At 47.9% G+C, this 12640-nt stretch overlaps 1 long non-coding RNA gene across 1 annotated transcript; it reads right to left on the reverse strand.

Moving 5' to 3' along the window:
* Window positions 1-3479: 3479 nt before the first annotated feature.
* On the reverse strand, window positions 3480-12170 carry LOC137475090 (uncharacterized). The gene is made up of 3 exons (XR_010999684.1): window positions 11010-12170; window positions 10112-10271; window positions 3480-4331 (listed from the first exon to the last, which is right to left on the reverse strand). It is a non-coding gene; the product is annotated as an uncharacterized lncRNA (long non-coding RNA).
* Window positions 12171-12640: the final 470 nt, after the last annotated feature.

Below are 12640 nucleotides of genomic sequence, written 5' to 3' on the forward strand. Positions count from 1 at the left end.
GCCTTGGGCACTTCCAGGAATGGGGCAGCCACAGCTTCTCTGTGCCAGGTCCTCCCCATCCTTCCGGCCAGGAATTCCTTCCCAATATCCCATCCATCCCTGTCCTCTGGCAGTGGAAGCCATTCCCTGTGACCTGTCATTCCAAGCCCTTCTCAAAAGTCTCTCTCAATCTTCCTTGTAGACTCCCTTCAGGTACCTGAAGACCATGATTAGGTCACTTTTAAGCCATCTCTTTTCCAGGCTGAACAATCCCAATTCTCCCGCCTTTCCTCACAGGAGAGGTGCTCCTTCCCTCCAATCAGGATGATGCTGTCACAGCAGGACAATATCTTTGATTTATTCCCTGGGTGTTCTCCCTGTAAGTGGTTTATCTATTGGGACAGTCTCCAGAATTCTCTCTTCCAAGCCCTGTCTCCCCAGCTTTTGGCTTTCCCAAAGGTCTTTGGAGGGGATTTCCCCAGTTTGCTCCACATTGCCCAGAGGCTCTGTGTCTTAGGTTGGAAATGCAAGATGTGGCTGGGGGTGTGTGTTCTGTCCCCAGCTGTGAGAGCTGGGGAGTTATCCTCTGTTCTCTGGGCAGTTTTCTTTATCCCTCCCACAGCCAATCCTCCCTCCAGGAGATCTCTGCTGTCCATGGCCACTGAGTGTCCCTGCATGGCTGAGAAAATTCCATCATCCCATGGGGAGATGCTCCACCCAGGGGAGGAGCCAAGCATTCCTACCTGGATACAATCTGACCTTGGAACCCCACAGCAGCCTTTGCCCACTGCATTCCCAGAGGAGCAGCTTTCTTCCCCACTGCATTCCCAGAGGAAGCCCAGGCCCATCTCCAGCAGCCCTGGAGCTTCAGAGGAAAACTCCAGCCTTGTCCAGGATCCCTGCTCCATCAGAAGCACAGCTGGCACTGCAGGAGGGCTGAGCCACCATGGGGTGGGACTGCTGCCACCACCCTGACCCACGGGCTGCCAGGGCTGCTCTGACTCTGGCTGTGGTGTTTTGTGCTGCTGCATTTTTACTTGTATATTTTCTTTTAATTTTTTTTCCTAATGCAGAACTGCTATTCCTATTCCCATATCTTTTCCTGAGAGCCCCTTAATTTCAAAATTATAATAATTCGGATGGAGGGGATTTGCATTTTCCATTTCAAGGGAGGCTCTTGCCTTCCTCAGCAGACACCTGGATTTTTAAACCGAGACACTCTGGAATACACAGAGCACCAGTGAGGTGCTGTCTCAGCCATGGCCTCTCCTCACACAGGGGCTCCACACGTCACACTGCAGCCCAGGCTCAGCATTCCAGCTGTGGCTGGGATCCCAGATTTCCTCAAAGGCTCTTCCTGGCATTGCTGCTTTGCCTCTTGGCAGCTTGAATCCAGCCCTGCTTCCCAATCCCATCTGGCTGGTGGTGGGGAGAATGGATGGAACGTGGATGAGTCCATCTGCCCATCCTGGTGTGTGGAGAGGTGGAGAGGATGGAGATGGACACTGGGATCTGTAACAGCACTGGGTTGGACATGGAATAAATTGATTGTGTACTCTGGTGCCACTGGGTTTGGGAAGCTCCTGCCAGCTGCCAGTCAGCCATCTCTAGGGTTTCTGCTCTTCCCACTGGCCTCTGGCCATGGGGACACAGGGGAAGAGGGAGAGTGATCCCAGAGCTGGGATGGGAACCAGCACCCAGCTGCCTACTGCCTCCCTGGGAACTGGGATCAGCTCTGGGTTGGAAAAATGGTTTGAGATCATCAAGTCCAACTGTTATTCCAGCACTGCCAAGGCCACCACTAAACCATGTCCCCAAGTGCCACATCCACACAGCTTTGAAATCCCTCCAGGGGTGGGGACTCCACTACCACTCTGGGCTGCACAACCCTTTCCATGAAGAAATTTCCCCTGAAGTCCAACTTAAATCTTCCCTGGTGCAACTTGTGACCATTTCCTCTTGTGCTGTGTATTTTACCAGTCCCAAATCCAACCAGGCACCTCCATTTGCAAAGGCATTTTGTCTTTGTGTGGCCTACTGGCACTGCTAGAAGGATTTCAGTCACAACCAACCAGAAAAGCAACCTCGGGATTTCAGCTGCATTTTCCTTTTCACTTGGGCTTTGGATTTTGTTCTGTGAGTTTTTTCAAAGCCTGACATTTCCCTGTGTGACTAAAGAACCTGAAAAACAAAAGGGGGAGGAGATGGCACAGGCAGACATGTGCTGTTGATCAAACCACGATGACAAAGCCCTGCTGAAGCCCCAGCTGGAATTGTGGCTGTACCAAGAGTGTCCTAAAATTGCCTTCACCTCTTTTCTGCCAGTCAGGAGTAGATTTTTGGCACCAGCTCCGCTGAGATCTCCAAAAGCAGGAAGCTCAGAGGAGCTTGGATCTGATCCCACCTCTGCTGCTGACACACACCTTTGGTATCCATCCTTCCCCTGCTCCTTCTCCCACCTTTCATTCCTGTGGGCTGGAGTTCTCTGCATTCCCAGCAGGAGAGACAGCCAGCCCTTTCCTGAGCAGCTCTCCACCACAGACTGGGAAATGCCTGTCACTCAGCCAGGACAGGGAGGGCACACTGTGCCTGGGAATGCCATCACAGCTGGAACGTGATCCTGGAAGTCCCCTGTCCACTTTAGAGCCTCTCCCCTGCCCCCTTTTTGGAGCAGAAGCAGAACATTTGGAGCCAGTGGCCTCCTGAGCCTCGCACACACCGGCTCTTCCTCTCCTGACTTGACTTTCCACCACAGGGATCCAGGAGCCAGAGCTGCCACTCACTGCCACTTGTCTCATCTCCAAAGCACGAGGACAATCAGCATAATGAGTTCGTTTGCAGTGGAAATCCAATTACTGTGGGAAGCGTTTCATTAGGGCGGATTTTCTCTGCAGGGAGCCTGCGTGTGGAACAACGGGATTGGGATCGGGACTGTGGCACCAGTGCCAGCACAGGGCACCAGCCCTGTGTGCCTGGGAATGTGAGGGTGACAAGGTGACAAAGCAGGATGGCACTCCTTGGGTGTGGGGCTCTCAGCTCTGCTGTGACCTGTGCTGTTCCCACAGCCATGTCCCAGCTGTCTCCTCTCCCCTTCTCATTCTGGAAATCTCCAGCTCTAATCCATCTAACCCTGAACTCTGGCAGTGGGAAGCCATTTCCCATTGTCCTGGCACTCCAGACCCTTGTCCCAAGTCCCTCTCCAGTCCTCTTGGAGTCCATTTAGGCACTGGAAGGGGCTTTGAGGTTATAGAATCATAGAATCATTGAATGGTTTGGTTTGGAAGGGACCTTAAAGGTAATTTTGTTCCAATCCTCTGCCATTTGCAGGGACACCTTCCACTATCCCAGGTTGCTCCAAACCCTTTCCAGTCTGACTCTGGACACTTCCAGGGATCCAGGGGCAGCCACAGCTTCTCTGGACAGCCTGTGCCAGGGTGTCCTTCCCAATATTCAACTTACATCTACCCTTTTCCACCTTAAAACCATCCCCCTGCCATTTCATATATGTTTAAGGCCAGGCTGGATGGGGTTTGGAGCAACCTGGTCCAGTGGAATGTGTCCCTGTCCACGGCAGGGGGTGGAATGAAATGGTTTTTAAGGTCCCTTCCAACCCAAAACACCCCATGATTTTATGATTCTATAGTTCTATTATGAACATGGTGAAATCAACACTTCTAAAGTTTTCAGGAATTACTGATCTGCACGAAATTGCTGCTGCAACCCCACAAACACTGAATAAAAATATGAATAAGACTTGGGAGTGATTAAACCTGACTTATCTCACTGCAGCCAGCAGCCAGGTGAGGAGGAAGCAGAAGAGGCAGCATGAGCCACGTCTGTGCAGGAGGTGCTGTATTCCTGGGACTGCTGGGGCACAGAGAGGGAAGGGAAGAGATGGATTTTGCTGAAGAGCAGAGTTCAGCTGCATGGCACTGCCAGTTCCTCTCCCTGCCATGGCTGCCTTGTGTTATGTACCCATAAAATGAACCCCTTTCTCCTGGGGAGGATTTTATTGCCTGTTTGTTTGCTTCTCTGGAGGTTCAGTTTGATTCCAACAGCACATGGGGTTGCTGCTGATGCGAGGAAAAGCAGAAATAAATGGAAATGAGAGGCAAGCCTCAGTACTAGGAAAAGCTGCTTCTTTATGGATTCATTCTATCAAAATTTCTCCTGGCTCCAGCTTCTGGTTTAGATGTTTGATAGAACCCCCTGGATCCCACTTTTCCTGTGATTGAGTTTCAGACTCTCTCCCATCATTGCATCCTCTCCTCCTGTGGGGCAGGAGCCCTATGCTCACCATGCTGGAATATCGTGCCCAGCTCTGGGGTCCTCAGCACAGGGAAGACAAGGATCTGTTGGAGCAAGCCCAGAGGAGGTCATGGAAATGCTTTGAGGGCTGGAACTCCTCTGACAGGCTGGGAAAGCTGGGGGTGCTCACCTGGAGAAGAGAAGGCTCCAGGGAGAGCTCAGAACCCCTTGCAGGGCCCACAGGGGCTCCAGGAGAGCTGGAGAGGGACTGGGGACAAGGGATGGAGGGACAAGACCCAGGGAATGGCTCCCACTGCCAGAGGGCAGGGATGGATGGGAGATTGGAAAGGAATTTCTGGCTGGGAGGGTGGTGGGCCCTGGCCCAGGGTGCCCAGAGCAGCTGTGGCTGCACTTGGACCCCTGGAAGTGTCCCAGGCCAGGTTGGACAGGGCTTGGAACACCTTGGGACAGTGGAAGGTGTCCCTTGTCATAGGACAAGGTGACCTTTAAGGTCCATTCCACCCTAAAGCAGTCAATGCCTTTATGATTCCACATAACCAGATGTTCCCCATGTTTTTCCTTTGAATGCCAAACAAACACCCCACCTCTTTTCAAACTCTGCAGCAGATTTGGGATTGCCACCTCCAGGTCAGCAGGTCCAGGCTGGAGCAGACTCCTGGCAGAGAAGCTTTTCCACTAAGCCTGGATTCTGGGCTGGTTTCTCAATGACATTTTAAGGCAGAGGCAGGTAGGGATGGTGGGTGAAGAACATTTTGCATAAACCCACACAGCAGTCACAGCGTGGGCAGCTCCTTCAGGGCTCTTCCCAGCAGGAATGTGGATAAATGTGCCAGAGAGAACCCCCTCTGAGGAACAGGGGACAGAGCTCTTATTACAGTCACTGACTCAATTATGCCCTGAAAGCAGATTAAAGTGACTCTGCTTTTACTGCGAAGGGGTGAATAAATCCATATTTTGTTAATGAAAATAGCTTTCCATTTGAATTTACAGAGGACATAAAGCTCAGCCAGCTCCTCTCTGCAGGTAGCTCAGTGTAACCCCTCGGGCCCTCAGTGACAGCAGCAGAGGAAGGGACAGTGTGACAAAAACAGCCCTCCTGTGAGTGAGCCAGCACGTCCATCCTTATCACAGCTGGTGCCTCGCAGCTCCCTGGGGCCTGGGACTGCAATCCCCACGGCATCAAAGGAAATATTAGTTATAAAAATAACAGGAGAAGTTTTTAGCAAACCTTACAAGCTGTCTGGTAGAACAAGTGTGGCAAATTCACGCCCACTGTATAAAGGCAAAATCATGTGGCCAGGAAAAACAAATGTAAATAATAAAGGCCAGAGTGAGATCTAAATTCTTTCAGTCTCAGGAAGTTTGGATGTCTGTTGGAATTCTGGATGCTGGGAATTTTAGACTTTCTGTGCTGACAGACTCTGACTACCAGGAGAACACTGCATTTGACCTGAGGCCATGGAGAAGGCTTCCAAAATTAATTAATAGCACTAAGATTTAAGTGTGTAGTTGATTAGAAGTGTGTAATATCACAAGGTAGAAAACTTAGAGTTTGGAGTTTTAGAATATAGTAATATATATAACACAAAATAGAAGTTTTAAAGCAGAGGCAGGTTGTTCTTTACCTTCTTCTTCCTTCTTCTTCATAGGTCTGGGTAGTATTTTGTAATTAGACAGAAGGGATTTTTTGGGTCCAAGCAAGTTCCTGCCATCCTAATCCCAGCCTAGGAGAGCAAATATTCATCAGCACCAGCCAGGAATGGGGCTACTCACAGAAGGCCTGTCCAGGGAGAAAAGTGGGGGAGAATTTTCCATGGAAAATCATGATGTGCTGTTCATCCTCTTGTGAGCCTGACTCAGAGCCCACCAGTGTCAATGAGGAGATATTTGGCTGGACATGCTGGTTCCTTCTGGAAAAACAGTTTTGTTCTCTTGCCATGCTACCACCGTGCTTCTCTTTTGGCTGGAAAAGAGTCACAAGGAGAAATGTTCCCTTGTGCTCAAAGCTGATGGCTTTGGAAGCTCTGTGTGCCTTGCTGGCCTCACCAGGGTCAGGAGTGTCATTCTCTGCCTCCTTAGATGCTCTGGAGCTGTTTCTGTGCTGCTCTGTTTGATTCTTTGAAGCTGAGCTCTCCATTTGAGTTGTTTAAAGAAAAAAACCCACCAATTTGATTTAAACTCCCTTTTTAAAATGAGGCAGCAGAGGGCTTTCTGCCAGCAGCCAGCCAGCCTGGCTCTTTCTGAGGGCACAAACACTTCCAGGGTTTTATTTGTGGCACTACCTGGCACTGTGGGCTTGATCCCAGCAGTGAGGACATGGCTAGAAGGAGGTTGGCATCAATTCCTTGACAGAAGTAAACTGAATAGGGAGGTAAAGAAAAGGAGGAGTGAGGTGATTCCCCACGAAGAGCACCTGGACGCCTGGGGATATGTGGAAAAACAGCCTATCCCTCTCTCCCTTGTGACCACAATATCCAGGAAGATAATCTAATTTAATCTGATCTAATAATCCAACAGAATCTTCCAGAAGGTCATGACCTGCCTCTCATCGGCATTAGCTGATACAGTGAAGTAAAGGGCCTGCTAGAGATTAAGTCATCTAAAAGAATTATTTTTTGCTTCAAAAGCAACATGACTTCCTTCCCAGCTTCCCAGAAAAACCCCTCCAGCCTCAGGGACTGCAGGGAACACACAGGTTTGATCCTTACTGCCTGCACAAGGCTGGGACTGGCCTGCAGGTGTCTGGGGATGCATCCACACGGAGCACTGGCCACATTAAGCTCTTTCTGATTCTTTTTCCAGCTTCTCAGCCTGGACAGGCTTCCTCTTCCATAGAGGCAGGGAAATGGAAGGTGTGCTGACATCTCTCCCACCTTGTGGATTTTTAAGGATAAAAACTGGATCTAAGTGGAATGTTTTTTATGGAGTGTGGAGTTAAATATGGCCTGTTTTTGGTCTTGTCTGAACAAGGCCTGTGCTTGTATGGTCTGCTGGAGCTCCTAAATCAGCACAAAAACACCTTCCCAGACCTTGCTCCTGCAAAAGTGACATTTTACAAGGAAACTGTTTTCATATCATTTCCCCCTCCATGTCTTTGTCCACCCTCAGGCAGATTCCTGTGCTGGCCTCAGAGCAACAGGTTTCTTGTCACTAAAACACAGCAAAATGGGCTTCAATCAGCACAACATCTGCTGTCTCCCAGAACCAAGAGCAACCTTCAGGCTGGTGCAAAGGGATGGAAAACCAGCAGGTCAGAAGGGATTGACATCTGGACAAAGAAGGATTTAGAGGTCAGGAAGTGGTCATTTTGATCTGGCTCTCCTTGGCCCATGTTCTTTGCTCTGCACTCTCTGGTTTGTTCATATTTTGCAGCAAAATCTGCAGAGGAAATGCCAACACCTCAATTTCTAGCTGTCCAACATTTCCCACTGCAATCCTCTGCTTCCAGCCTCTTCTTATCTCCCTGAGCTGAAATCTCGTCTGCTGACGTATTCCAGAACAAATATTCTGGAAGGTTTCTGCCAAAATCAGTTCAGCAGTTGGAGACTGGAGCTGGGGAAAGGAGGAGGTTTGCCTCATGCAATGCTAATTCTCCCCAGGGGTTCTCTGAGGTTGTCTCAGTTTTCCTTGATTTTAATTAGAAACTGGAAATTTGGTGGTTTAGGTCTTGCTTTATCCAAGGTGATGAACTGTGGCTAGAGGTGGGATGGTGGAAAAAGTGGGATTAAGACCCTGTGATCTGAACGGGAGCTGGAAAATGAAGTTAGCTTTATGCTGAACTCAGCTTTTGCCTCTGGTGGGACAGAAATATTGTTTGTGAAGAGCTGAAACAACAAAGTGATGGGTCAGCCCCTGGGAAAATGAGTAATTCCACATCCAGCACAGGGAAGGAGGTCAGCAGCACACAGGGACGGGGGCTGAGGAGGAGCTTGCTTTTTGAATACATGAATATTGAATTCCCTTGGGAGGGGAATTCCTCCTGTTCACAGTCAGGCAGAGGTCTGAAGGCAAATAAGGACATTCCTTTGCTGATTATTTTTACGGTGTGATATATGTACTATGAGGGGAGAGCCAGAGGATGGCAGGATGCTGGGAGAGGGCAGGTGGGAGAGAAGTCAGGAGATGGGATGGAGGCTGAGAGCTGGAAAAAGAGGGTTTGGAAAGACAGCAGAGCAGAGGGACAGCTACTGGCACTGGGTCAGTTCTCAGCTGCTCCTCCCTAAATTGCCAAACATGGAATTAGAAAAGAAGATTTGAGGAGTCCAAGGTGTTAGAAGAGAGAGCAGAGGGGTTCATGCAGGAGAAGCAATGAGAGCTGCTCAGCTCAGCTCAGCCACCAGTTGAGCTGATGGCTGGTTACAATGACAGGACAGGAGCCTTGACACTTCTCCCCACATTTATATCCCAATTCCAAACCAAATCCTACCTGGATGCCCCCAGAGATGTCCCCAGCCCCAAAAGGCAAAGCAGAAGGGGAAGTGGAAGCCAGGGATGCAAGGTGGCCTTGCAGAACAAGGGATGACTCCTCAGGGGAGCAGAACCTCTTTGACACAGGATTTGATATAGAAAAAGAGATAAAAACGACTTTGCAGCAGAGCACAGAAGAGTTAAAGCTAATGAACACGACAATATTAATTGTCTGAAACCCAATCTGCTTGACTTACAAAGATCTCTCCCTACTTTGGTTCCCATGGTAACTCCTGTGCAGAACCACACTTTCCCTCATCATCTCCACAGAGTTTAAAGCAATTTTGTAATCCAATCAAATGGGAAAGAGAGAATTTGTTTGGGCATTGAGGAAACTGCTGCACACAGTAATGGGGAGAGGCCACACTCACAATTACGACCCCAGAGAGACACTTCATTACTGAATAATTAGCAGTTACTGGGGTTTCTTAGCTCAGAGAGGATTGTGAGAATAATTCCGAGGTCTTCCATGTGGTTTTCCAAAGTGGTAAGCAGCAAACTGATTGTGGGAAACTCTCTGCTCCCAAAAACCTGAGCCCTTGAACACTGTGTGCCCTGTGAGGTCTTCCATGTGGTTTTCCATGTGGGAAGCAGCAAACTGATTGTGGGAAACTCCAAAAATCTGAACCCTTGAACACTGTGTGCCCTGTGAGGCTTGGCTGAGGCAGCTCAGGTGCTGTGGAGCAGAAGGAATGGGCCAGTTGGATGGGAATGTGCTTTCCAGGGAGGTGTTTCCAAGCAGGAGGAGAGGATTCTGTTAATCCTTCCCACATGGACAGTGGGGAATGTTCACATGCACCAACCCCAGTGTGGCTCCTGAGAAGTCACTGGCACCTCTGGGGGTTTCAGTCCAGGATGAATTATTTCCTGTGAAATTTTTCTGTAGGAAAAAAAAGCATTCATGTATGGATACAGTTCCAGGAGTGAAATCCTGAGCCACAGAGCAATAATTACTCTTCACTTTTATTTTTTTAATGTTGATGCCCTGATGCTCTGAGTGGAATTCTAGATGCCAACTTTCCCAAAAGGATGAAGCCAGGAAACAGTTCACTCTAACTAGACAACTCATGAAATTCACAGACATTTGGTATTTTTGTAACCCCAACCTTGCTCAAATTGTGGTTGTGTGTTGGTGTGACCACAAAATCCCCTTCACCTTAGCAAAACCACCTAGAAAAAATTAGCCAGGATCAGTTTTGCTTCCTGCAGCACTACAAAATGCATCTCCAGGCCTGGCTGGGACTTTCTGGGACAGCCTGGTTTCACCTTGGGCTTTAGGACAATGACTTCATGTCTCCTGCCTCACATGATCACACTCAGGAAAGCTCTCTGCATAATCTCTTGGCATTTCAGAAATGCAGGAGCTGTAAATGAGGTCAGGGCTCTGATGCTGTACCTGATCCAGGGACTGCAGAGCTTGGAATCATCACTTGGCCAAACCTCTGCTCTCTTCAAGTGGTCCTTCAAAAGGTCAGCCCCATGTGGGCAAGTGCTGGGCTCCTGCAGCTCGTTCATCTGGTTTAGTGTTCAGCTCATCCTCAGGACATGTAAAGGTGCTTAAAAAACAGAGGAAAGAAAAAGATAAAATAAGGAAAAATAGAACTGCTTCAGTTTGTTCCAATTTAAAATATAAATGAATCAACATTCTGCAAAAAAGAAACCCAGTGAGTCAATTTGTGTGCCATTTTTTAAAGTGGTTTTGAGCACTTACAGAAGGGATTGAGTTTGTAGAATTTGTTCATCTCTGTGTCTTTAGCTTTGGGGACAACACTGAGGCATTCGAGTGTTCCAGTATTTTTTATTTTTATTTTCAGCTCAACAGAAAGCAAAGCCCAAAGGGAGCTGAGTCTTTCCCTTTCTACTCCTACCTGCAACATCTGATTTTATGAGGCACGGACATCATCAAGAAAAGATGATTTCTTGATGACACAGGCCTCTCTTATTTCATCATCCTTCATCCTGTATCAAAACCCAACAGCTCTGTGGACAGGAGAATATATCCCAGAATGGTTTGGGTTGGAAACACCTCAAAATCCACCTTGTTCCAACCCCCTACACTGGGCAGGGACACCTTCCACTAGATCAGGTTAAGGTTTTCAGGATTTTCCCTCTGCTAAACAATTATCTGGGCTTGTGCTTCTTCCTGTGCATCACTAGTGCTCACTCTAAATGGACAATCCTTTTCATGAAACTTAAAGACTCTCTGGTGGTGGTACTTTTGTAACCCCAGCCTTGATCAGTTTGTGGTTGTGTCTTGTAGGGAAGGTTTAAACTGACCACAAAATCCTCTTTACCTTAGGAAAACAACCTAAACCACGACTTCTTGGGTAAGGAAAAAGCCTTGATAGGTGATAAGGTGTCCCCAGCAGGAAATCCAGGTAATTTCTAACCAAAAAGGATTTTCTTCCTTCACTCTCTCCCTCTAGAAGCAGCCTCAACTCTGCCTCTGTGTGGCAGCACTGAAAAAGAACACGGAAAAGAATGAAAGATGTGTTTCTTTCTTGAGGTCACTTGGTTATTAACTCTCTTTATCCTGCCATGAACCTTGAGAGATGAGGCAGATATTTCTCCTGTCAGCTTGGGAGGAATGAGGGGAGCAGGCTGGAGGAAGATGCCTCAAAGATAAGGGTAAGGCTTTCTTGTTCTCAAAACTTTAAAAAGAAACAAGACAATGCCAATGTCATATTAATAACTGAGATAAAAGTAATTCAGAGCATTCATTACACTTAAAATAATTCCTGGAACCAAGCAGGGGAGGTATGAAGTCATAATTTTCAAGGTCTTTCAAGCTGTTCCCATAGGGAGTTCACTGTGCCTTTGAAGAAATCTTTTTTTTTTCACAGTGGTAAATTTATTTACACGTGGTTACACAACATGTTTTTATGCACTTATTCCTCAACATATCTCAGATTATCAGGGGTAATCACAGAATGCACAGAACTGTTTAGGTTGGAAAAGACCTTCAGGATCATTGAGTCCAGTTGTTACCCAGAGACAGCTCTTTGCATTTCACCTGATTGCTGATGCAGAATGGAATATTCATGGATTATCAATAACAAATTTCAAAAATTCAATTATGCCTAAACCAGCAGTCAGCAGAGTGCTGCGAGCAGTGATTTATTCCTGAGTGCTGAATCAATGAATAGCAAGTCCTTAATAATGCCTGTTCTCCTACAGACAGGAACATACACGTTGTACTATAGAAAAATTGCCCAAATAAGGTAAAATTAAAAAAAACAAACCCAGATGCTGATTTATTCTTTTTTTTTTTTTTCCTGCACTGCTCAATGGCTGCCAAGGCTCTGAACTGTGGGATATGAAATTATGGCAAAAGGGCAGGCAAAGAAATTATCCAGGCAGGAAAGGGAAGGTGACATTATCACAGGAACTGGGGAAAAATTGTGTTAAAGAAAGTATGTGCATATGGAAAAAGAGGTTCCTTCCCTGGAAATGCTTCAGGTGGTGAGAGACAGGAGTGAGCTGGTGTGGGATTTGTTTGCTTGTTAACATTGACCTTCTCCCTGACTTCTGCTTGAGAATGAATCACGCAGGTGCCGTTACTTTCTGCTGTAAGTAAAGATCACAGAATCGTGGAATGGTTTGGGTTGGAAGGGGCCTTAAAACTCACCCAGTTCCACCCCGTGCCATGGGCAGGGACAACTTCTACCATCCCAGGTTACTCCAAACCCCAATGTCCAGCCTGGCCTTGGACACTTCCAGGGATCCAGGGGCAGCCACAGCTGCTCTGGGCAGCAGCGGGGGGAAGCTGTGGCTGCCCTCTATCCCAGACACACAGGTCGGATGGAGAAGGGACTGTGCAGAAACACTGGGGGTGATGGTTAATGAAAAACTCAACATGAGCCAGCAGCGTGTGCTCCCAGCCCAGAAACCAATGGCCCCTAAATCTGGGAAGGACACTGAGGGG

The sequence above is a fragment of the Anomalospiza imberbis genome, chromosome 6, assembly GCF_031753505.1.
Source record: "Anomalospiza imberbis isolate Cuckoo-Finch-1a 21T00152 chromosome 6, ASM3175350v1, whole genome shotgun sequence".
NCBI classification, from domain to species: Eukaryota; Metazoa; Chordata; class Aves; order Passeriformes; family Viduidae; genus Anomalospiza; species Anomalospiza imberbis.